The sequence below is a fragment of the Cavia porcellus genome, unplaced genomic scaffold (assembly GCF_034190915.1).
Source record: "Cavia porcellus strain 051 isolate PalLab524CR breed Dunkin Hartley unplaced genomic scaffold, mCavPor4.1 scaffold_17, whole genome shotgun sequence".
NCBI classification, from domain to species: Eukaryota; Metazoa; Chordata; class Mammalia; order Rodentia; family Caviidae; genus Cavia; species Cavia porcellus.
In genome coordinates this window covers 246,218-267,382 of record NW_026947500.1, presented here as the reverse complement: position 1 = coordinate 267,382, position 21,165 = coordinate 246,218, and the positions used below count along the sequence as shown (strand labels likewise).

The 21,165-nt window shown below is 53.4% G+C and overlaps 1 pseudogene; it reads left to right on the top strand.

The window, feature by feature from the left end:
• Nucleotides 1–10,228: 10,228 nt before the first annotated feature.
• Nucleotides 10,229–19,821, top strand: LOC100735060 (protein FAM53A-like; annotated as a pseudogene).
• The last annotated feature ends 1,344 nt before the right edge of the window (nucleotides 19,822–21,165 follow it).

The window sequence follows — 21,165 nt, the reverse complement described above, 5'->3', positions numbered from 1 at the left end:
GATCTGGCAAGAACTTGGGCTCTGGCCTGAGACCGGGTCATGTGGGGAGGCAGGAGGAGTAGGCTGAGGCTAGTGATGATGGAAATGGGCTCTGACTTGGGCCACTCCATGTGGGGAGACTGGTCTGCGGGTGGAGGGGAGGGTGGGGGCTGCTGCACCTTCTGAGATGCCCAGGCATGTGATCCTCAGCTCCTGCAGGCACCCTAAGGGCCTGGGGCCCACCACTCTCATCTGGGCAGCGGTGCTTAGACCTGACATCTGAGCCAGTGTTCTCTTACCTTGTCCACCTGCCCTGTATTCACCTCAGTAGGGTGGACTTCTGCCAGTTTTCCCTTTCCTGGTACCTCCTGCTCAGCTTGCTGTCTTGGTCTCCTCATCACTCTCTTGAGGTATTTCTCCATCCCTCTAAACAGGCCATCCTAACAATGATGGCTCCTCCCTGTGGCTGTCTGTCACTGTGTCAAGGTCTCATGTCTTATGGTTTGTCTGTACATCATCTGACCTTTGTCTGCTTTACCCCAGGACCTACCCAGTGTGACTGTCCCTGTGGTTCTGTTTCTAGTAAAGGGAGACTGGTTTGAATTGTGGATTGAATTGTGTTCCCCCTCAAAGCTGTATTGAAGTCCTAGCTCCTGGTCACCTAAATGTGAGCTTATTTGGAAGTAGGGTCTTTACAGATGTAATTTATAAACCAAGGTGAGGCTGTACTGAGTTAGGGTGGGCTCTGATCCAGTCACTGGTGTCATGAGAGAAGATGCACAGTGGAGATGCAGCTGTACAAGTGTGTGCCAAGGTACATCAGCCTAGGCTACCGAGGCCACCAGGGCTCAAGTGCCAGGGCCAAGAGGATAAACCTCCCTTAATACCTGTCAGTGTGGCCACCTTGGGAATGGAGCAGATTTGAACTTGGGCATTAGCAACCATCTCAGTGCTGTGCCTTCCTTTGCCTTGCAGGAAATCCATGTTCTGTGCTGGGGTCTGGTTGTTCCTAGCCTCTGCCCTCAGCTTCCGGTGGAAGGAGGAGCATCACTTCTGGTTGAAATTCTGGGGATGGGACCCTGGGCCTGGGTTGTCTGCACTGAGCAGTCCTGTGCCTCGGGAAGTGCTGTGTGCACTTTACATGAGCCTGTGGGTTGTGCGAGGTACGGTCTTTCCTGTGAACCAGTCAACTGGCAAGTTTCCAATAAGTATTTTTAAAAACATTTTAAAACTTTTTTATTTAAAAAAATAAAAGCAAAATGTTAAAACAAGATAATAGGGTAATAATGATTAATACGTTGTATATTATTATCTTTAAATTACTTACTCAGAGTATAAGATATTGGCATTTCATTGTCCAAAGAATATTAGCACAAACATTTCTTCTCCACGAACTAATAGAAATTAGTGGTATAATTATCATAACTATCTTGTATGTATGAATATGTGTGTGTGTATATTTTTTTTCCTTTTTCCTTTTTTTCTTTCCTTCATCCCAGTCTCTCTTTCCTTTTGAACCACTTCTTCCCATTTTACAATATCTATTGTACATTTTGGATCTTATTCACTCTTTCAGCTTCTCATACTCTGGAGACAATAAGATGTTTGCACATATGTGTCTCATTTATTTCACTTTGTGAGTATGGTCTTGAGTTGCATCCATTTACCTATAAAAGTCTCCCAGTTTTCTTCCATTTATGACTGAGTAGTACTCCTTTGTACAAAAAGACCACATCTTTTTTACCCATTTCTTGGTTAATGGGCATTTGGATTGTTTCCAAGATCTAGCTATTATGAATTGTGCTGCTATAAGCATGGGTGCACATACATCCCTTGTGGTATGATGTTTTTAATTCTGGGCAGATAACCAGAAGAGGAATAGCTGAGTCAAATGGGACCTCTAGTCCTAGTTTTTTGAGGAATCTCCACACTGATTTCCACAGTGATTGCACCAGTCTGCACTCTGACCAACAATGGAGAAAGGTTCCTTTTCCTCTACAGCCCACCAGCATTTGTTACTGGTTGATTTAGTCTTTCTTTCTGGGATGAGGTGGGATCTCAGTGTTGTTTTAATTTGCATCTCTTGAGTGACCAGTGATGTTGAACATTTTTTCACGTATTTATTTGCTGTTTGTATTTTTTCATCTGAGAAGTGTGTATTCAGAGGCCTATTTTTGGATTGGGTCTTTAAATCTGAGAGGACTGATATTTTTGGAGTTCTTTATATATTCTTGATAGAAATGCTTTGGAGAACAAGTGGCAATCATTTTCTCCCACACTGTGGATTGTCTCTTTACTCTGTTGGTGGTTTCTCTTGCTGTGCTGAAAGCTTTTTAATGAGATGAAATCCCAGTTGTGGTACATATCTTGTTTGTTTGTTTGTTTTTTCAGACAGGGCCTCACTGTGTAGTTCAAGGTGGCCTTGAACTCACTTTGTAGCCCAGGCTGGCCTCAAACTCATGGAGACCCTCCTCCCTCAGCCTCCTGTGAGTTGGGATTACGGGTGTGCACCGCCATGTGTGGCCATGAGGTTTTGAATGTCTGTCAGGGTTGACAGGATGATGGTGCTGCATCTCCTTGCTATTCTCTTTAGTGAGGTGCCACCCTTCCAGGTGTCCATGTGTTGTGTCATCACGGGCAGTAATGCAGTCAGGGTGGTAAAGCCAGTGTCATCTGTCAGTGCTTGGTCAGATTTTGGGGTGGTTGCATCTGTTTTCTGATGTGTGGTAGTATACTCTACCTGGTCCCCTTCAGTGAGGACATAGGCTTACTCTGGCCTTGTGTTACTTGGCCCAAGAGGCCTTGCTTGGTTTGCCTGACGTTTCCTTCTAAGGGGTTGGTGTGCTCTTCCTACGTCAGAGGCCCTGCAGGCAGTGTCCTTTCCAGCTGCAGTCTGTGTGGGCCTTCTGAGTGCTCCTGGCGGGAGGCTGGACTTTCAGACTTCTTGCTCTGCCTACCTTTGTAGTTGGCTCTGTGTTGTATGGAAGTGCTTCCCCTTCTCCTGTGTACTCATGATTTTCATTGCTGACGACGTGATGGGTTCTGGGAGCACCACTTCCTTGTGGAGTGGTCCTGTTTGTCATCACCCTATGCTGCTGTCAGTGACACCTTGTCCTCCTTGGTGCTTGACCTTGCACCTTGCACCCCAAGGTGCTCCATCTGTGGAGTCGCGTTTTTCCAAGGACAGTGTGGCCCCTAAAAAAGATAAAGAATAGTCACTTTCCAGTTGTATTGTGCTGCTGAGGCCTATGTAGGGCTGATGTGTGCTTTGTAAAACCAGGAGGTTTTGACAAGACAAATGTCAGGCCTCAGAATAGTATCAGAGCTGAAAGAGAAGAGAGCTGTATGGATTTTGGGGTGGTTGGGGCTGAGGATCGTGCCTACTTGCCCTGCATCTGGCTGAGCATGGACCCTGCAGTGCCCTGTCCTTCAGGTTGGTAGAGATGAGAAGCAGAGCTAGGCTGCTTGTGCTTGCTGTGTCCCTGCCAGCTGTGCTGTTGGCAGTGCTGATCCTGTGTGGCATCTGGCTCAGTCAGTCTCCTGGTTGGAACACACAGGTGTGGCTGGCCTTGCCCTGGAGTTCTGTAGCTTTCAGGTAGGAGTTGTGGACAGCACTTGTCCTGGCCAGGACAGTGCGGGGGGCCATCTGTGCTGAGCACACCAAGTGTGTGAAGGGCAGGTATTGTGAATACTGATTAGATGGCCTCCACAGAATCAGTGGCTCAGTCCTTGTGCATATCTCCTGGTCTGGAGTGGCCACACTGGTGGATGGTACCTTTTTGTCTTTGGTAGTAGTGCTAGAGATGGAGACCAAGGCCTCCTGTATACCAGCGAAGTGCTACACTACTATGTCCCTAGCCCTTTTAATTGTGAGATATCTTGCTAAGTTGCCCACACTTGAGATCCTTCTGTCTCAGCCTCCTGCATACTGGGGATTACAAGTGTGTGCTATGGTGCCCAGCTGGGTAGTACTTTTTGGGCTTCCTGGTCCATACCTGCACACAGGAAGCCCTGCACCAGATCTATGGCTGCCCATTTTGTGCTCAGCTATAGTGTGGGTGCTGGCATGTGACTTTGCTCCCCACACTTGCCGAGTGCATCTCATACACTCCACAGAGTCCAGGCCTGGCTTTTAGGCCTTGTGTTTCAAAGCCTCATAAAAGAAGTGTTTGCTGAATCCCATTGGGAGAGAATATGTGTGTTTGCAGAGAGAAGTGGGTGCTGAGCTGTGGGAGCATTTGTGGCTTTCTCCTTTGATCTGACAATGTACCTGGATGATTTGTGTGAAGTCAGATGTTCTTTGCTTTCCCAGTGTGAACTGTACACTGGGCCATGGGGTCCCCTCACTGCATTTGGGACAGATGGTCATTTGGGAAGCCCCGGGGCAGGGTGGTCCTGCTGGACCTAGTGGCAATTGGGGACGGGTGCTCCAGACAGCAGTGGAGAGGCCCTCACTGCTGCATCAGCTTTGGGGGTGCTGTTCTTATTTCCCGGGGCACCCTGATCTGACTTCGTAGGTAGCAGTCTGTCCCACTGTGGGAAGGTGACCACTGTATCTGTCCCTTCTTTGTGTAATGGGAAGCTGCTGTCCCACAGCTGGTGGCCTCAGTGCCTGCTAACCCTTGGGGGGCTCTGAGCAGGACTGAAGCTGTGCATGGTGCTGCGATGCTGGCTGCTGGTTAGGTCTCCTGGGTGAGGTCTCCTGGGCTGGAGAGCTCAGGGCCTAGGAGCCCACTTTTATGGTCACTCCACATCAACTTGGCCACTGCACAGGGGAAACTCAGCTTCAAGGAACTAGAGCCTGGGGGAGAGAGGAGTTCAGTGCTGGAGCAGCCCTGAGGATGTAGGGGCCCAGCACTGCTTTTAGGGTTCAGGAGCCCCAGCCTGCCTTCCTAGCAGATTTCTGGCTTGTAGGATACTGCTGCTTTTACCTCCTGTCCTATTCTCTCCCCACTTTTGGAGCAGGCCTGTGGTAGCCTCAGACACCTGCTTCCAGTGAGTACCTCTGAGCCTCTCTCTACCTTTTATCCAGGAGGCTCCCGAGGTAGAAGCTGTGCGAGAGGGAATATGGGGAGTTTCCAGGGTGGGAGGGTATTTCTCAGGTAAGCATGTGTGCACGTGGGACTCAGCATGTGGCAGAAAGCATGCTCTGTGTAGTCATGCAACTGTTTCTCTTTGCAGAGACACAGCTCTGAAAAGCCTATGGGGATGGGTTGTCCCGCTGTGAAAATGGACACATAAGCCTAAGAGTTAGCTCAATCTCAGCGATGGCCAGGGCCTTCTGACAGTTGATGCTTCCATTGGTGTGAAAGGAGACAGGGTCTCAGCCATGGTCACACTCATCACTGAGAAGCTGCAGAACCAGAGCCTGGATGACCTCACCTGCAAAACCCGAGAGGCTGGCCGGGTGAGTCCGCTTGGGGGACCAGAGGCATAGTCTGCCATGAGGAGTCTGGGAGAAGGGAAGCCTGGATGGGGTTGACCCTCAGAGCCCATCAGTGTCACTGCAGAAGTAATGGATCTTGTGTTGGGAAGCTGATCGCGTGTGGGCCTTGAATACTGCCAGTGCATGTGTGGACACTTGGCCTTCTCTATGCTTTAGTGTTGTGGATGGCTTTGCTGTGAGCATACATACGGTTTGTGAGTGCACATATGTTACATCTGGGGGTGTTGCTGGCTCGTGTGAGTGTGGCTGACCTGTGTGCCCTAGCAGGGCAGGAAGGGTCCAGTGTCTCCATGCTATCTTGGCACACTTGTTACCCTCCAGCTTTATGATTTCAGTGGTGCCAGAGGCAAGAGGTGCATCCTTTTGTGGCTTACTGCTTTTGTTTTTGTGGTCCTGGACATTGAACCCTGGGCCTTGTGCCTGCTGAAGGAGTGCTGTGCCACTGAGCCACATCCCCAGCCCTCATGCAGCTACTGTCTGCTTTGAGACAGGGTCTCGCTGGGCAGTGGAGGCCAGGCTCCAGCTCCTGATCCTCTTGACAGACCCTGAGTGCTGGACTGCACAGCGCATGTCCCAGGCCCTGTTCTCCATGTGATTTCCATTCGCATTTCCCCAATGACTAGCTGTGAGCATTTGCTTATGTATCTGTTGTCAGCTGACTGACATTTTCTGGAGGAATATCCAATGTAACCCTTGGGTCACTCACAAATGGGGCAAACCTTTATTGTTGACTAGGGAGCAGTTCCTTTTGAGTTCCCAATCTGGTGCCTTACAGATGTGTGGATCATAGCACTCTCACCCGTGCAGGGTGCTGGCCTCTTACTCCCTTGATAGTGTCTTTGATGCATAGAAGTTTTCATTTTTTTTTCTCAGTAATGGAGATTGAACTCACGACCACCCGCTTGCAAGGCAGGTGCTTATGCTGCTGAGCTAAATCCCCAGCCCTAGAAGTTTTCACTTTGATGAAACCCATTTGACCCATCTTTTCTTTTGTTACTTATACTTTTAGGTCATATCCAGGAATCCTTTGCCAACTATAGCGTCACGAAGATTTTTTCCTGTGCTTTTCTATTTTCCAGAACTGAAAAGTTGAAAATTAAACCCAGGGCCTTTATACAGAGAGTTACATGCTCAGCTCCCTATTTTTTTTTTTTTTTGTCTTTTTGAGACAGGGTCTCACTATACAGTTCAGGCTGGCCTTGAGCTCACTTTGTAGCCCTGGCTGGTGTCAAACTTGCAAACAGTTCTCCTGCCTCAGGTTCTTGAGTACAAGGATTACAGGTGTGAGCCACCATGCCTGGCTTTTCCTTTTTTAATTTTGAGACAGGGTCGCTCTAAGTCATTAAGCTGCCCAGGGTGGGCTTAAATTTTCCTATGTCAGCCTCTCAGAATGTTAGGATTTCAAGTGTGCACCATCATGCCTGGCTGTTTTCTTTGAAGATTTATGGTTTTAGCTTTTACATGTAGGTGTTTGACTCATTTTTACATGTGGTGTGCAGTAAGTGTCCAGTTTTGTATTTTTGCATGAAAACAAGTTATTTGAAGAGACTGTTCCTTCCCATTGAACTGGAAAAGAATTTTGGCATCCTTGTCAAAAATTTCTTTCTTTTTTTTTAAATGGCAGTACTGGAGAGTGAATCCACAGGCACTCTGCCATTGAACTGTATCCCTAGCCCTTTGAAAAAGATTTTTTATTTTGAGATAGGATCTCACTAAGCTACCCAATCTGGCCTTGAACTTGCAATCCTCCTGCCTCAGCCTCCACAAGTCCAGAGATTACAGTTGTACACCACTGTACCCAGCAGAAATTTACTTTTTTTGGGGGGGGTACTGGAGATCAAACTCATAACCTTGTACTTGCTAGGCAGGTACTTGTGCTACTGAGCTAAACCTCTGGCCCCCAAATTTTACATTTTTAAAGCTAGGTCTTTGAAACTTAGTGTGTATTTTATATTTACAGAAATCTCAATTTGTTTTTTGACTTTCTGATACAAAGTCTTGCTTCATAGATTAGGCTAGTCTTGGTCTCACTGCATAGCTCAGGCTGGCCTCAAACCTGTGGTGATCCTCCTTTCTCAGCCTCATGAGAGTTAGGATTAGGCTACATATCTAGCTTGCAAATCTTAATTTGCACAGTAAATTTTTATTACAAAAAGTTAAAAAAGAATAAAAACTAATTGCAGAAATATTACCTCTTGTTCCATGAAGCTGGGGGGCGGGGCGCTGTGTGTCCAACCTCAGCAGTGGCTACAGTATGGGGCTGAGGACCTGGGTTTGACTTTAGTGTAGTGTAAGTTTAGTTGAAGCAGCTGTGTGGTGGCACAGACAATGCAATGCGGTCTGCAATGCGGTCTGCTGTTTTGCAAATAGCAGCGTTCAGCTGACATGAAGGCTCTACTTGGGTCACCTCCATGGCCACATTGCCCTCTCCTCTTTCCTCCCTGGTGGCTGCCCCATGGCTGCCTCATTTCTGATCCCAGTTGCGTTAACACGTGGCCTCATGTTGACTCATCACTCCTGGGAGTGCCCAAACACCATTGGGCCAGTGTAGTCTCTACTTGGCTCTGCATACATATAGTGGGCCACGTGTGTGTGTGTTCCATGGCAAGAGAGAGTGGCCCATAATGTGCATGTACTGTGAGTCAGTGCGCCCAACTGGACCGGATTGAGCTTTGACATCCCACATTGGCCCCTGTGGGACTTGGTGGCTGCTTGGCCTGGAGCTTTGATTCGTGTGACCATGCATAGCTTTAGGGTAGAAGAGGGGCAGCTCCTCTTAAGGAGGATAGACTTGCTGGTGGTCAGTGACTGCAGGTGTGAAAGCTGGTGAAGACAGTGGACCCATGGCCGCAGGGATGGTGAGAGCTGGGAACACTGTGTGTGCTGGAAAGGAGTATGTGGTCAGGTTGAGGGCCATCACATAGGCCAAGTTTTGGGGCACTTCTGGGACCCAGAGACAGTGACCAGGAAGTGGCAGCAGGTCCTGATTTCACCTGTGAATTGGATTCTCTGCCTGTGCCCAGACCTGCTTTGCTTCTGGGCTGCAGATCTGGATCTTACCTACTGGGACATATGCAGTGGTAGGGGTAAGAAGGCGTTGCCTCAGTGTGTTTGTGAGACTGTGTACTTGAGGAGTATGAGTCCAGGGCCAGTGTAGGGCCCTGGCTTTTGGATGGAGAGTGCAGAATGGCTGGGAAGAGCCTTCCTGGCTGGGCCTGTTGTCAGCTGGAGGTCTTGTGGCTGGACCCAGAGCAGACTGACCATGCTTCTGGTCAGTCCAGCAGTTCCCCAGCTGCAGGGTGGGGAGGGGCAAGAGGGTGGAAGGATGCTGAATGGAACAGAGAGCCACCAGCAGCCAGAGCCACCAGCAGTGGGCTGACCCAGAGTGGGTAGATGAGCTGTGGAGGGAAAGGAGAGGTGTGGCGAGCTAGCATGGGGGCAGGAGGTGCAATTTGCTGTACCTTGTCCTGAGTGGGTGTGGCATGGACAGGTGAGGTCTTATGTGTTCCCACTGCCCCCTGCTGTGCAGGCATAGGCTTGGACTGGCTCTACAGTCTGTCTCCCAGTGAAGGTGCAGAAGCTGTTTGGGTTCATCAGGCTGCCTGGTGGAGGTGGCCTGTGTGCGGCCCCTGCCCTCCTGGGGTCCCAGGTTTCAGAGTCTAGTGCACACCTGGCTGCTCACCAGTGTGCACCCACATGCCCCAGTGAAGTGAGGAGTAGTTCCTGGGATGTGTTTTTCTGTGTTGTGGGGCCCTCCCATGTGTGTGTGCTGATGTCACCCCAGGCCAGGTGCAGGCCTGTGGCTTCCTTAAGCCACTTGAGCCACCTGAGCAGTCTAAGAAGGCACAGTCCTTGCCAGGATCTGTCAGGTGGGTGGGGTGAGTGCTGTTCTGCTGTGCCCTAGAGACGCAGCCTTGGGGAGGTGGCTGTGAGCAGGCAGTGCCTGTGGTCCTGGTGCTTGCTCTATGGAGGGGGTACAGGGTGCTGGCCTTGGGGCTGGAGGATTTCCAGCTGCAGGGGCGAGGCTGGCAGCCATCCTGACAGTTAGCTTTATAGCAGAAATGTCTTTGGGTCTCGTGTCTAGTGCTGTGCAGAGCTTCTTTCTCCTCTGTCCATCTGAACTTGAAGGTCACCTGGTGCCTGTGCCACGCCAGCCCCTGTGTGGCCAAGGGCTTGCTCCACACAGCTATCTAGTGGTAGTGGAGCCCACTGTCCAGGACAGCCTCTGCTGGCACAGCATGCCTGTCAGTGTGTTTCTCTGGGTGTAAAAACCCAACTTTTATTCCTCATGTGAAGCATGAGACTTTATGAGGCAGAAATGTAGCCCAGGAAGAAACCCCATGGAGTTGGTCAGTGTGTCTTCTTCTGTGCAGTCTTGCCTTCCTGGTGGAGGGGCCCAGCCGCCCAGACACCTTCAAGAGTGGGCACCCTTGCAGCTTGGCCTGTGTTAGCTGTTACAAGCAGGAGGCCCTTCCTGGGTCCTGGCTTCTACTATTGCAGAGTGGTGTGGTGTGAGGTGTGAAAGCTGGTGTGATCCAGGCTGGCTGCAGGAGAGCTGAAGAGCAAAGGCAGAGCATGCGGTGGCTCTGAAGAGCAGGATGCAGTTACTCAATGGGTCTTGTTAGGTTTTTAAAAACCTCTGTTAAGAAATATGTACTAGAGTCCAGCACTTCTTATTTTTGTCACTAACAGATGTGTTAGGAGAAGTAGAATTTACTGCAGTGATAAAAACGTGGAGATACTTCTCTGCATGTTTTTGTGTGAATGCTGCAGCCCTGAAACTTCTCTCATCATTTTCAGTATTCTTCCGAGAGACTGACTGGGAGTGGCCATTTGTTTCCTTTGGAGATCAGTGGTAAGTGTCCAGGAAGCCTGGGGGCCTTCTTAGGGCTGTCAAGGCTGCAGAAGGTGAGCAAGGCAGAAGTGTCCCAGGCCAGGAGGGATTTTGGGACTGGAACAAAGTTGGCTTCCTTGTGAGGCCCAGGATCCACTGTGTCCTCCTCCACAAAACAGGGTCAGGAGTGGCCTGGTCAGGATGGGCCAGGATCAGGCCTAGGACAGCCTCTCCTTTCTCTGCCAGTGGCAGTGTGCCTGGGCCTGGGATATGTCTGGAGGAACAAGGTTTATTTTATAACATCCTGTGACCACGAAGGAGAGAGGTCAGTTTCAGTACTTCATGGTGCGTGCAGGGAAGCCAGGTCCACAGGGAGTATGCAGGAAGCACCTCCTCACTGCCCACGTAGGGGATCACGGGGCCCTTGCTCCTGATACTCCAGCATCTCCAGTCCTGTCCAGCCAAGCTGGGGTTGGATCACTGTGGCTCTGACTGACTGGTGTCCACAGCAGCCTTTGTGGATGGTGTGGCAGGAGGTTCCCCGGGCTGCTAAAGTGAAAGATTGTACTAGACTCTGTCACGAGTGGCTGGAAACAAGAAGTGAGTGTCAGTCAGCCAGTCCCCTACCACTGCCTGGCCTCCTGGGGTCCATTCTTTCTTTGCAGGCCATGGACCAACAGCCTCCATTCTGGCCCAAGCCCCTCAGCCTTTTGCACTCCTCACTTTCTGCCTTCTGCCCCGCCTGGTCCTATCTCTGGGGTGCCCTGGAACATGCCTTTTCCCAGTAGTGGGCCTGCTCCCATAAGTCCTATTGCCTCTGCTTCATTCATGTCCCCAGCTGGACAGTAACTGCATAAGCAGCAGGAGAGACTCAGGTTCCTGGACTCCTGCTCCAGGGCAGGTTGGGGGGTGTCCAGGCTCGTGGCCCAGCTGCCTCTACTTGAGGAGAAGCACACTGCTGAGTCTGCATGTGAACCACTGCAGGGGGCAGTGCCCTCAACAGCTGGACATGGGGTCTGGGAACCAGGTAGGGCCTGAGCACAGGCAGGTATGGACAAGCCAAGGCTTTGGGCTGCTGAGGCTGGGGGTGCTACTAGGGCTCCATACCCTGGGGATGTCTAGCCTTCCTGGGATGCCAAATGGGGCCTCCTCTGGGCCTCTCCACACATGACACTGCTGTGTACCTGCAGCACCTCAGGACCTGCAGCCACCTATAGCCATCGCCACTCTGTGCCACAGTTGAAATGGGGTCTAAGGGTGTTGGGATCTCTGTAGAGGTGGACAGTGGGAAACCCTGGTGTGTGGGCAGGTGGGCATCTGAGCCAGGCAGAGCAGGCACAGGGCCCTGTTGTGCCGTGGCAGGGGGAGCATGGCTGTCAGAAGCCGCTCTAAGGATCTGGTGGAGAGGGTGCCTGCCTGAGACGCTGGTGGGAACAGAGTGGAGGCAAAGTGGGAGCGAGGGCCATTCGTTGGTGCTTCTAGGAGCCTCTGGGGGTGACACTGGCATGACTCCCTGGAAAGAGTGTCTTCCTTTGGGAAGTGGAGCTAGCTCTGTAGCCAATCGCTTACCCAGGGTGGTTTATTTGGATACCTGTGCCTGTATCTGTGTGCGGGGCCTGAGTGCCACAGAGTAGGGTCTGGGGGAGCCAGGCCAGTTGGCCTGTGCGCCATAGGGTGGTAGTGGCAGCCCCCACACATTTGTCTTTTTTCCTGCTTGTGCTTTGTCTCCTCAGTGGACAGGAGCCCCTGGAAGGCCTTTCGAGGAGGATGGCCCAGCAGAAGGCAGGCAGCTGCCAGCCCCTGCTGCCCCTTCCCACTGGCTCCCTGTGGTGCTGCTCAGGCCCAGGGTCTCCAGTGGCGGCCAGAGTCTCCGGACCCCTGCACCGGCCTGGGTGTGGGCAGTGCTGTGGACCTCCGGGGGAGCACGGGGCCACCCACAGCACCGCCAACCAAGCGGCATTGTCGGTCCCTGTCGGAGCCAGAAGAGCTTGCCTGATGCTGGTCGCCATGGCGCCCTGGTGGCTCCAAGGTCTGGACTCTAGTCTCCAAGAGGCGATGCAACAGTGGGGGGAGTGCTACACTGCAGCGCTGTAGTGGCCTTGGGGGTACGGCCCTGTCACCTGCTGGCCCCAGTTCACCCCTGGTACCCCGGCCAGCGTCAGCCAGCAGTGGCTTTGTGGACAGCAGTGAGGGCAGTACAGGCTCAGGCCCATCCTGGCGTCCTACAGGGCCCTGCCCACTGTCCTCGAGGCGCCGCCTGTCCCTCTCACAGGAGCACCTCATGGAAGCTGGTACCCATCCACCCTCAGCCAGCAGCACCCCAGCGTCCACACCTGAGCTTGGCTGGTGCCATGGCCTGCTGCGGTGCCCGTCACAGCCCTGTGTGCTGGGTGGGAGGAGAAGCCGGCGCAAGCGCAGGCGAGAGGAGGATGCCAGGTGGACACGCCCATCCTTGGACTTTCTCAAGATGGGTGAGGATTCACTGTCCTTTCTGGGGGGGCTCATGGTCAGCCTTATGCTAGCAGGCAGCAGGTGGCTTCTGAGAAACCAGTCTCACCCCTCTGCAGTGCTGGGTGGATCCCACTGCCTGGCTTCCAAGTCCTAGGGACAAGCCCTGGCAGGGAATGAGGAGCTGAGTGCGGGTTCTGCTGAGGAATGGGACTGCCTCCCTCATCACCTGGCTGGGGTAGCGTGAGACACCATGAGGAGCCCAGGAGAGGCTGAGCCTGGTGAGCCACACTCAGCCTAGGGAGTGTGGCATGGAGTGTCCTCAGGATGTCCCTGCCTCTCTTGGGGACAGTTCTTTTTGAGGAAGTTTTTTTTTTTGTACCAGGAATCAAACTCATGATTTCATGCTTGCCAGACAGGTGCTTATGCTGCTGAGCTCAGTCCTTGACCCTTGAAGGAGCTTTTGAATCTTGGTCTGGAAGGAAGTATCAGTGCTTCTCCACCTGCTTGTCATGACTCTTCAGAGTCAGAGGAGAAGCATGGAGTGGCAGCCAGGGTTCCTGTTATGCTTGCTTCAGGGGAGGGCTGTGGCCACTTACATATGTTTAAGCTGGGTGGGGAAGGAGGTGGGAACAAAGAGAATCCAGCAGAGACTGAGGCAGAGCTCAGCAGTTTGGGCCTCTACTTCTCACCCTGTGGGGTGCTTTGGGGTGGGTGTCATGCCTGTCCTGGGGGCAGCTGCTTGAGTGGCCTGTGAGCCCTGTCTGTCTCAGGGTCCACACAGGCCCTCCTGACTAGCAGTTATGGAGTGCAGGGGTCCCTAGTGGAGGCCTGCTTTGGGCCGTGGTAAGGCTCCTGTGGGCTGACCGGTTCTCTGGAGGGTTCTTTCTGGTGGACACTAGGTAGACATGCTGTGGGATGGGGGCTGGGGTCAGGAAGGAAGCCCTGACAGTGACATAGTGCTGTGCTCTCCTGGCAGGACAGGGCTGAGGGAGAGGCTGCTTGGTGGGGAGCTGGGGGCATGCTGATGACAGGGACAGCCCTGCTCTGGACCCCTTGGGAGGAAGGAGTGTGGTCAAGATGGTTGTGACTGGGGTCAGCACAGGGCCAGGGGTGTCCCAGAGGGTGACCTGTGGCCGAGGCAAGGACTTGGCATGTCCCAGAATGTGGCATGCTGTTCCCCACTGGGGATGGGCTGCTGTGGAGCATGGGGACCAGTGAGCAGCACTCCACTGCTGAGTGTGCTTTGCTAGCTTGGAGTTTCTCCTGAAGGAGCTTGGACCTGGACCTGGAGCTGGGAGTCCCAGAGCCCAGAGGGCTGTGAGGTGGGCAGTAGCTCTTGGCTACGGACACCTCGGGGCTCACACGGTTCTGTGGGAGCCCAGGTGGATGATTGGTCCTCCTGCTGTGGAATGTGTTCTCTGCCCACTCCTCCCCCACGCCACCCCAGTCATCTACCCAGGCCCCTTGCACCTCTACCTGACACCACTCTTCTCCTTTTCTTCACCTCTGAGCTTGTCAGCTCCATTTAATTTTGATGCCATCACCAGGAAGACTGACATGGAGACACCAGGTCCTCAGTAGTCACAAACTGCTACGTGGCAGTCACAGGAAGCATCATGGCATTGGCCCCATTGACCTATGGGGTCAGGGATGCCGGAGACTGAGCACAGCTGGGGCTGTGGGCCTGTGGGCGCTTGGGGGCGCATTGTGCTGCAGGACCTGCTTCCTGCTCCCTCCTGTGACTCCTGTGTCTGCCACAGGTCCTTTCTGGGGGAGTTATGTGGGTCCTACTTTTCCCAGAATGAGTGACCGGCAGGGATGCTGAGAGGAACACATCACCTGTGTGACCCAGTCTTCCTGCCCCCAGCAGGAGCATTCAGGCTGGGCCCAAAAGCCGCTTCTGTGCAGTGGTGCCTTTAGGAGCTGGGCATCTACCTGACTGAAGCCCGTGCGTGGGTTTCCCCGTGTTCACTTGTGCTTTGCGCTTCCGGGTGGCTCTGGAGCAGAGTGGATTACAGTGTGGGCTGGTTGGCCACTTTTTGGGTGGGGAGCTGGTGTGTGGGTCTGCAGCCCAGAGGAGGAACATGGTTCTATGGTATGGGACTTTGCAGACTGAAGCAGATCAGCAGAAGGCAACAGCCCTCTGCCCAGTATTTTCACAGCAAAGAGAAGTTTCTGTTTTTCAGGCAGAGCTGTTGCAGAGTTGTAACTGTGATAAGACTGGGAATGTGCAGCGCACAGGGAGGCCAAAAGAGAAGGTGCAGAAGCAGGTGTGGCCTGCGGAGGTGCGCCCTCAAGCTGGGGACCCAAGGCCCCTGGACTGCGCTGTGTGTTCAGAGTTTGGAGGAGGCAGACTCATTCTGCAGCCAGTCCCTGGGCACTGGGAACACTTTTCTTCCTGCTCTCTCTGTGGATAGTAAAAACCCCAACACTTAGCAGCTCATAGCACCGGAGGACTGCTACTGTGGCCTAATTCTACAGGCAGCAGTGTGTGCACAAGGCTCTTTTTTTTGTCTTTTTCCTTTTTATCAGTACCAGGGATCGAACTCACGACTGCCTGCTTGCAAGGCAGGCGCTTATGCCGCTGAGCTAAACCTCCAGCCCCTTGCACAAGGCTCTTTCAGCCAGGAGGCTGGAGGTCAAGGTCAAGGTGCTGGCAACAGTTCCTCTGGCTAGCGCCTGGTCTTTGTTCCAAGATGTTGCCGTGGTACTGCTCCTTGGGGGGACAGTATTGTGCATAGAAGAGGTGGAAGGACAAAGTGAACCTTAGCTAGGTTCTCCATCTCCACACAGGAGGACCCACTTGGTCATCTCCCAGAGGTCCCCTCCCGGCAGCACACTACAGAGTCTGAACTGCTTGTGAGTTAGAAGGGGCCAAGTTCAGACCACTGCAGGGACATCAAGAGCACAAGTGTTCAGAGCTCCACCCAAGGGGCTAAAATATACAGCTGCTCCTCATCCTGCTGTCTATCAAGATTTGCCCGGTGAGGCCGATTATGTATCTCCTGACCTGTCCTCTTCCTGGCCACTGTGCAGAGTCTCCATCTCTGGGCAGAGCCAGCTTGATCCCTGGCTGTCTTTTTTTTTTTTCTTGTGGTTCTGGTGATGGGATCCAGGCCCTCGCTCATCTTGGGACTGTTGGGTGGGGTTGGGGGGACTGCTCTGAGACTGTTGTCTCACTCGCTTGCCCAGGCTGGCCTTGTCCTCCCCCCAAGAGGCTGCAGGGGACAGTGGAGCCAGGCTCCTACCCCTCTGCTGTTGTCCACACTGCCATCTCCTGCACCGTTGGGGGCATCCTGCCCTGGGGCTTCCCACCCCACCACTTCCACCTGCCTTGTGGAGCCCTGCACATCCAGCTATGGGATGGTGGCCTGGTACGTGAACTTCTGCAGCTGAGTCCCAGGATGGTGATGGCTCCTGCTTCAGAGCTGACACACTTTGTCACCATTGCTATTACCCAAATTAAATAGCAAAATAATTGATGAGGAGAAAAAAAGCTTAAAGCAGAGGAGATAGCCGAAGAGTTTATTGAACATTGGAGGAAGCTAAACATGGAATGACAAGATAGTAAGTAAGTGTGGTCTGCTAGGGTCATGCATCCTGTACATCTGGGTGGAGGCTGCTTTCAAGGCAGATGTTGGCCTGTAATGCTGAATTGCACCTTGTGGCCCTGACTGCCTGCTGCTCCAGTGCTCAGGCTCCTCTGGTGCCCTGTAGGCTGCACATCTGTCCCTGGGTCACAGGGTGGTGCTCTTCTGGGTTGCTGTCTGCATTTTTGGAACACCTGAAGTACAAGAGCTTTGGGAATTTCTGTTAGATGCTCACGGGGCCTGCTGGCTGGGCTTCTTTGGACTCTGAGGGTGGTGCTCCCAGCATCCCTGGCCCTGGCACTGGATGTCTCTCTTCAGCCTCTTAGTCTGGCACTCCTCCCATAGCCTGTGGGCCCCGTGGGGGACCTCCTTGTGTGCCTGGAAATGTCTGGTGTCTCGAGTGTCTCAAGGGTGAAGTTCCCAAAGACTGTGGCCCCTGCTTAGAAAGTGCAGGGCCACATTGGCCTGGGCACTGCATGTGGCCCCACTTCATCAAAAGTTCTCACATTTTCCCTTTCCCTGTGTGAGCTGCATCCCGAGGAGATGCAGGCAGAGCTTCAGGGGTGTATGTGGGAGGTCCATGGAATCTGTTCACACAGACAAGCATGTGTGTGTGCCTGTGGGAACAGCTGGCCATTTTTGTCCTGCCTAAGGTGTGGATTCTGCCACATTCATTGAGCCCCTGTGGCTCAGGACAGGTGTTTTGCATCCTTAGCAGCTGGGGAAGTGATAAGCTTGCCCCGCTGTCTGTCTGTTTCTTGGCCAGGCTGGCACTCGTGCAGCCTGCGCCCCTGGCACTGACCCCACCTGGCACTGGCTGGGAATGGCATTGTTCCCAGTGAGAGGAACTTGTGCCCTCAGAGGAGTGCAATTGCCTTAGCTTGGCACAGCCAGTGAGTGAAGGGTTGGTACAGGCATGGCTGGCTGGGCTGGGCACTTGTGAAGTGTGTCAGGGTGGTTGTAGGAGGGTGTGTATTTTCTCCCAGAATCACCAGCTCATTGCTGTTGAGTGAACCCAGCTGTAGGTGCTGCAGCCTTAGCACTGCCTTGGATGGGCAGTTGCCCACAGACTGTCATGCACACAGCTCCAAAGACTCTTTGGGGTTCAGAGCCTGGCCCACAGCTGGGGCCAAGCCTGTGTGTGGGGGTTCCTGTGTGCTGTCTGGTTGGCTATGGGTGCAGCAGGCGCAGACCTTGGGCTGAGCCTGGGAGTAGGAGGCTAGACAGGCAGGAGGGGCAGGTGGCAGTGGTGTGGTCTTGTTGTCCTCACAGTGCTATGGCTGTCCTTCTCTTCACCCCACTGCACGTGCCATCTGTGTGGACAGTAGGTGTTGAGCTGAGGCTGTTGAGGCTGCTGATGTTTTCACCAGAGCTGTACAGCTGCAGTCTGGGAGGTCTGGTGTTATGACAGCAGGCTGACAGGTCCAGGTGGTGGCTCCTGCAAAGCTCAGGCTTATGTTTGTCCACAGGGTGACCTGTGTGTTGTGAACCAAAATTTAAGATTGGGCTGCTCACCACATGGTGTCTGATTTGGTAATGCGTGGCAGTCGTGGCTCCTGGGCCCAGTGCCCGCACTGCCTGTGGGAACCCCACGTCCTGCAGGACTCTGGTTATGACCCTGGCCTTCCCACTCATGTGGAGTTTGCATGTAAGAGAGACATGGATAATAAAGTTTATTTTGGTTTGGAAAAAAGAAATTATGTGACAAAAAAAATGTGACCAGTTATAGCTTGAATGATTTAGTTCTTTAGAATATTCTCAAATATTTACTTTTTGATAGTCGAACAACAAAAAAAAACCCACTGCCATTTCTCCCATGGAAGGAGGTAACTTCAGCTTCCAGGGAGGTGTTCCTCCCTGGTACATGTGCCTGTTTGCTTCATGTTGCTGTGAGACTATTTCGGGAACATTGTAGCAGGAGAAGAGATTTCCCATTGCTGCTCATAGCTCTGAGGAGGGTGGTATTGGGCTGTGGGGGCCAAGTGGTATGAGCACCAGTGCCACCCTGTTCTAGCACTGCTGTGTCTGCATGATCTGTCACAGTCTTCCCATGTCACTGTGCCCCAGCACCTGCACCCTCAGGCCAAGCCTTGTGGTGGCATCTGTGGCTCAGCAGAGCAGTCTGGCATGAGCTTGGCAAGCTGCATCCAGCAGGGGGAGCCTGGAGGAGCTGAGGTGGCCTGTGCATGGGAAGGCAGGCGGGCCTGGGCCCTGCAGAACAAGGGATAGGAGGCCAGGCTCAGAGGCAGCTCCAGGAGACTCGAGGTCAGGTCACACCCAGGGGCGAGTGGTACAACCTCAGCTTAGAGGGTATGTGGGAATGGCTCCAGAGTGGACAGGACCCTGTTGGGGGAGCTCAGTCTGCGGCTGCAGACCCAGGTGGAATTGACAGGCAGAGTGTGTGGGGGAAACCGCACACCAGAGGCTGAGGCTGTGCCACCTGGGCTCTTTCTGAGTGTTGTTGTGGGTGAGAGGCAGAGCCACGCACACCCACATCAAAATAAAGAACCCTCACCATTCTAGGGGCAGGAAGGGAGTGAGATGGGCTGAGGGGTGGGGCTTGAGAGCCAATGAGTCTTGAAGTCCAGGGCTAGACATGAAGGCTCCATGCCTAAAGCCCGAAGGCAGCTGGAAGGAGCGTTGTTCTCATCCTGTTCCTCATTCTGGTCCTTGTCCTCAGGGAAGATTGTTGGAAGGTTGTTGAAAATGGGGAGCATGGGCCCCTCCCTGGCCATGTATGAGGTTGGCTTTCTGGTGTGGTGAGCACCTATCATCCTAGCAGTGGGAGGCTGAAGCAGGAGGATGGTGACTTGGAGCTCTATCTGGGAAATCTAGCAGCACCCTGTCTTAAAAAAATAAACGAGAAGGGTTGGGGATATATTTTGGTGCAAAGGCCTGGGTTGAATGCCCAGGCCCCGCTTCCTAACCCCAAAAAAGCAAGAAAAGAGGGAACCCCAGGACATAGCCCACACTGAGTGCCCTGGGCACCTGGGTCTCACCAGAAGTCAAGCCTGGCAAGCTGGATGCCTTTGGTCTGGCTGAGGCTGTAGCAGGTACCATGGGAACCACCCAGGTACTAGCCAACAGGGCAAGGCAGGGACAGGGAGAGCGGTTCCAGGATGCTGGCCCCAAGGGCACAGGTGTGGGCTGAGTACTGCCTCGCAGCAGGGTGATGAAGTGTGTTCAGCTTGTTTTTTCTGCTGCAGACTTTAAAGAACTCAAAGAGCCTCTGCTCACTGGACTACGAGCATGATGATGAGGATGACACCCAGGCGAAGATGGTTGTGTCATCCCCATGTCACTCGCAGGGCCTTGTGGGCATTGTCACACCTGGCTGCAGCACAAGGGCTGCTGGCCTCTGCCCCGCCAGCCCATGGACCTCAAGGGAGCCAGAGGCTGTCGAGGGTGAGGGTGAGGGTGGGAGCAGTGGGGATCCCAGTGACTGGGACAGTGCTGGAGAAGAGGGCATCTTCCCTCTGGACCAGGGTGACCTGGACCTGGAGCAGATCGAGAACAACTGACCTGGCTAGGCTGTCACCTGCTCGCTTGGGGAGAAACTGTTTCCTGCTGTTTTAAACTTCAAGGTTTAATTTTGACTCAGTTTTTCCTAAAGAAGTATTTTGCATTTTTATGGCTTTTGCAGTTCAGGGAAAGCTTCTCTATTTTGGAATGAATTTTCAAGAAGAGTGTTGTTAAGTGCGAGTCACCCTGTAATCCTTTTGTAAGAAGCCTACTGTGAAGAGCAATGTGGGTCTGGCTGGGGCTGGTGGTGGGCACCCTCCTCTGGGGCAGCTACTGCTCTGGACCTGTGTGGGCAGTCGCGCTCCTAGACCTGGTCCTCCTGTGCTGGCTTAGGCCATGTGGCTTCCTGGCTGGGGGTGGCGCTGCTGTGCAGGCTGAGTGGTGAGGACACCATCCCACAGGTGGCTGTGGCCACTCTGCAGTGCCTCATCCATGAGTTCAATAAAACACGTTGCTCTGTTCGGCCTCTTCTTGGTCTGGGTTTCCAAGATGGGAACAGGTGTCCTGCAGGCTCTGCCGGGGGCTGCATAGAGCACAGCTTCCTGCAGGTCAGAGGACTGTGGAACTTTTTGCCAAGGCTTGGTCTGGGGGAAAGTGTGTGTACAGGGAAAGGCAGCGGTCATCTGGGCGGCATGACCCAAGTGAGCAGGCCTGGGAAGGGCATTGCATTTCAAGGGCCAGGTTTTCTGGGACCTGGTGCCCTGATGCTCTGAGGTGGCCATGGTGCCATCCATCTCATGGCTGCTGGGGGTCGTTCTGCTATTAGAATGCAAGCTACTACCTGAAGGGCCCTGAGCTCACAGAGGTGCTCGAGGTGGGCATTGCACAGGGGTCTTACACCCTGTGTGGACCCTGCACCACTGTAGCACCCTCCCCTGAGAGCTGCTGCCCTGGGTCCTGACACAGCACTGCAAGATGAGTCCCTGCTCTGCTGGAGAGCACCAGTTGCCCTTGGGGTGCAGCTCCTGAGCATCCAATGTTCTCCACCAGATGGTGCCCAGGCTGGAATGTCCCCAGCTCAGCCCTTACCCATGTGGCAGCCCTTACCCATGTGGCAGCCCTTAGAGGGCTTTGAACACCCGCCACCAGGGGAGGAATGGGCACTCTTGTCTGTGCCCCTGTCCAGCACCACTGAGAGGTCACACCTGCCCTGGCCTCCGCACCCCAACACCTTCCTGAGGCTCCCCTGGCCTTGCCCACAGCCCCCTTGCTCTGCATTGCAGGCTTGGCGCCCATTCCCTCCTCCCTGTGCCTGCCTGGCACCTTTGGTGGGGCAACCTTGGCTGTGACCAAGGTTTTAGCGGTGACCTTGCTTTTAGCTGCTCCCATCACCTGGTCTTTGA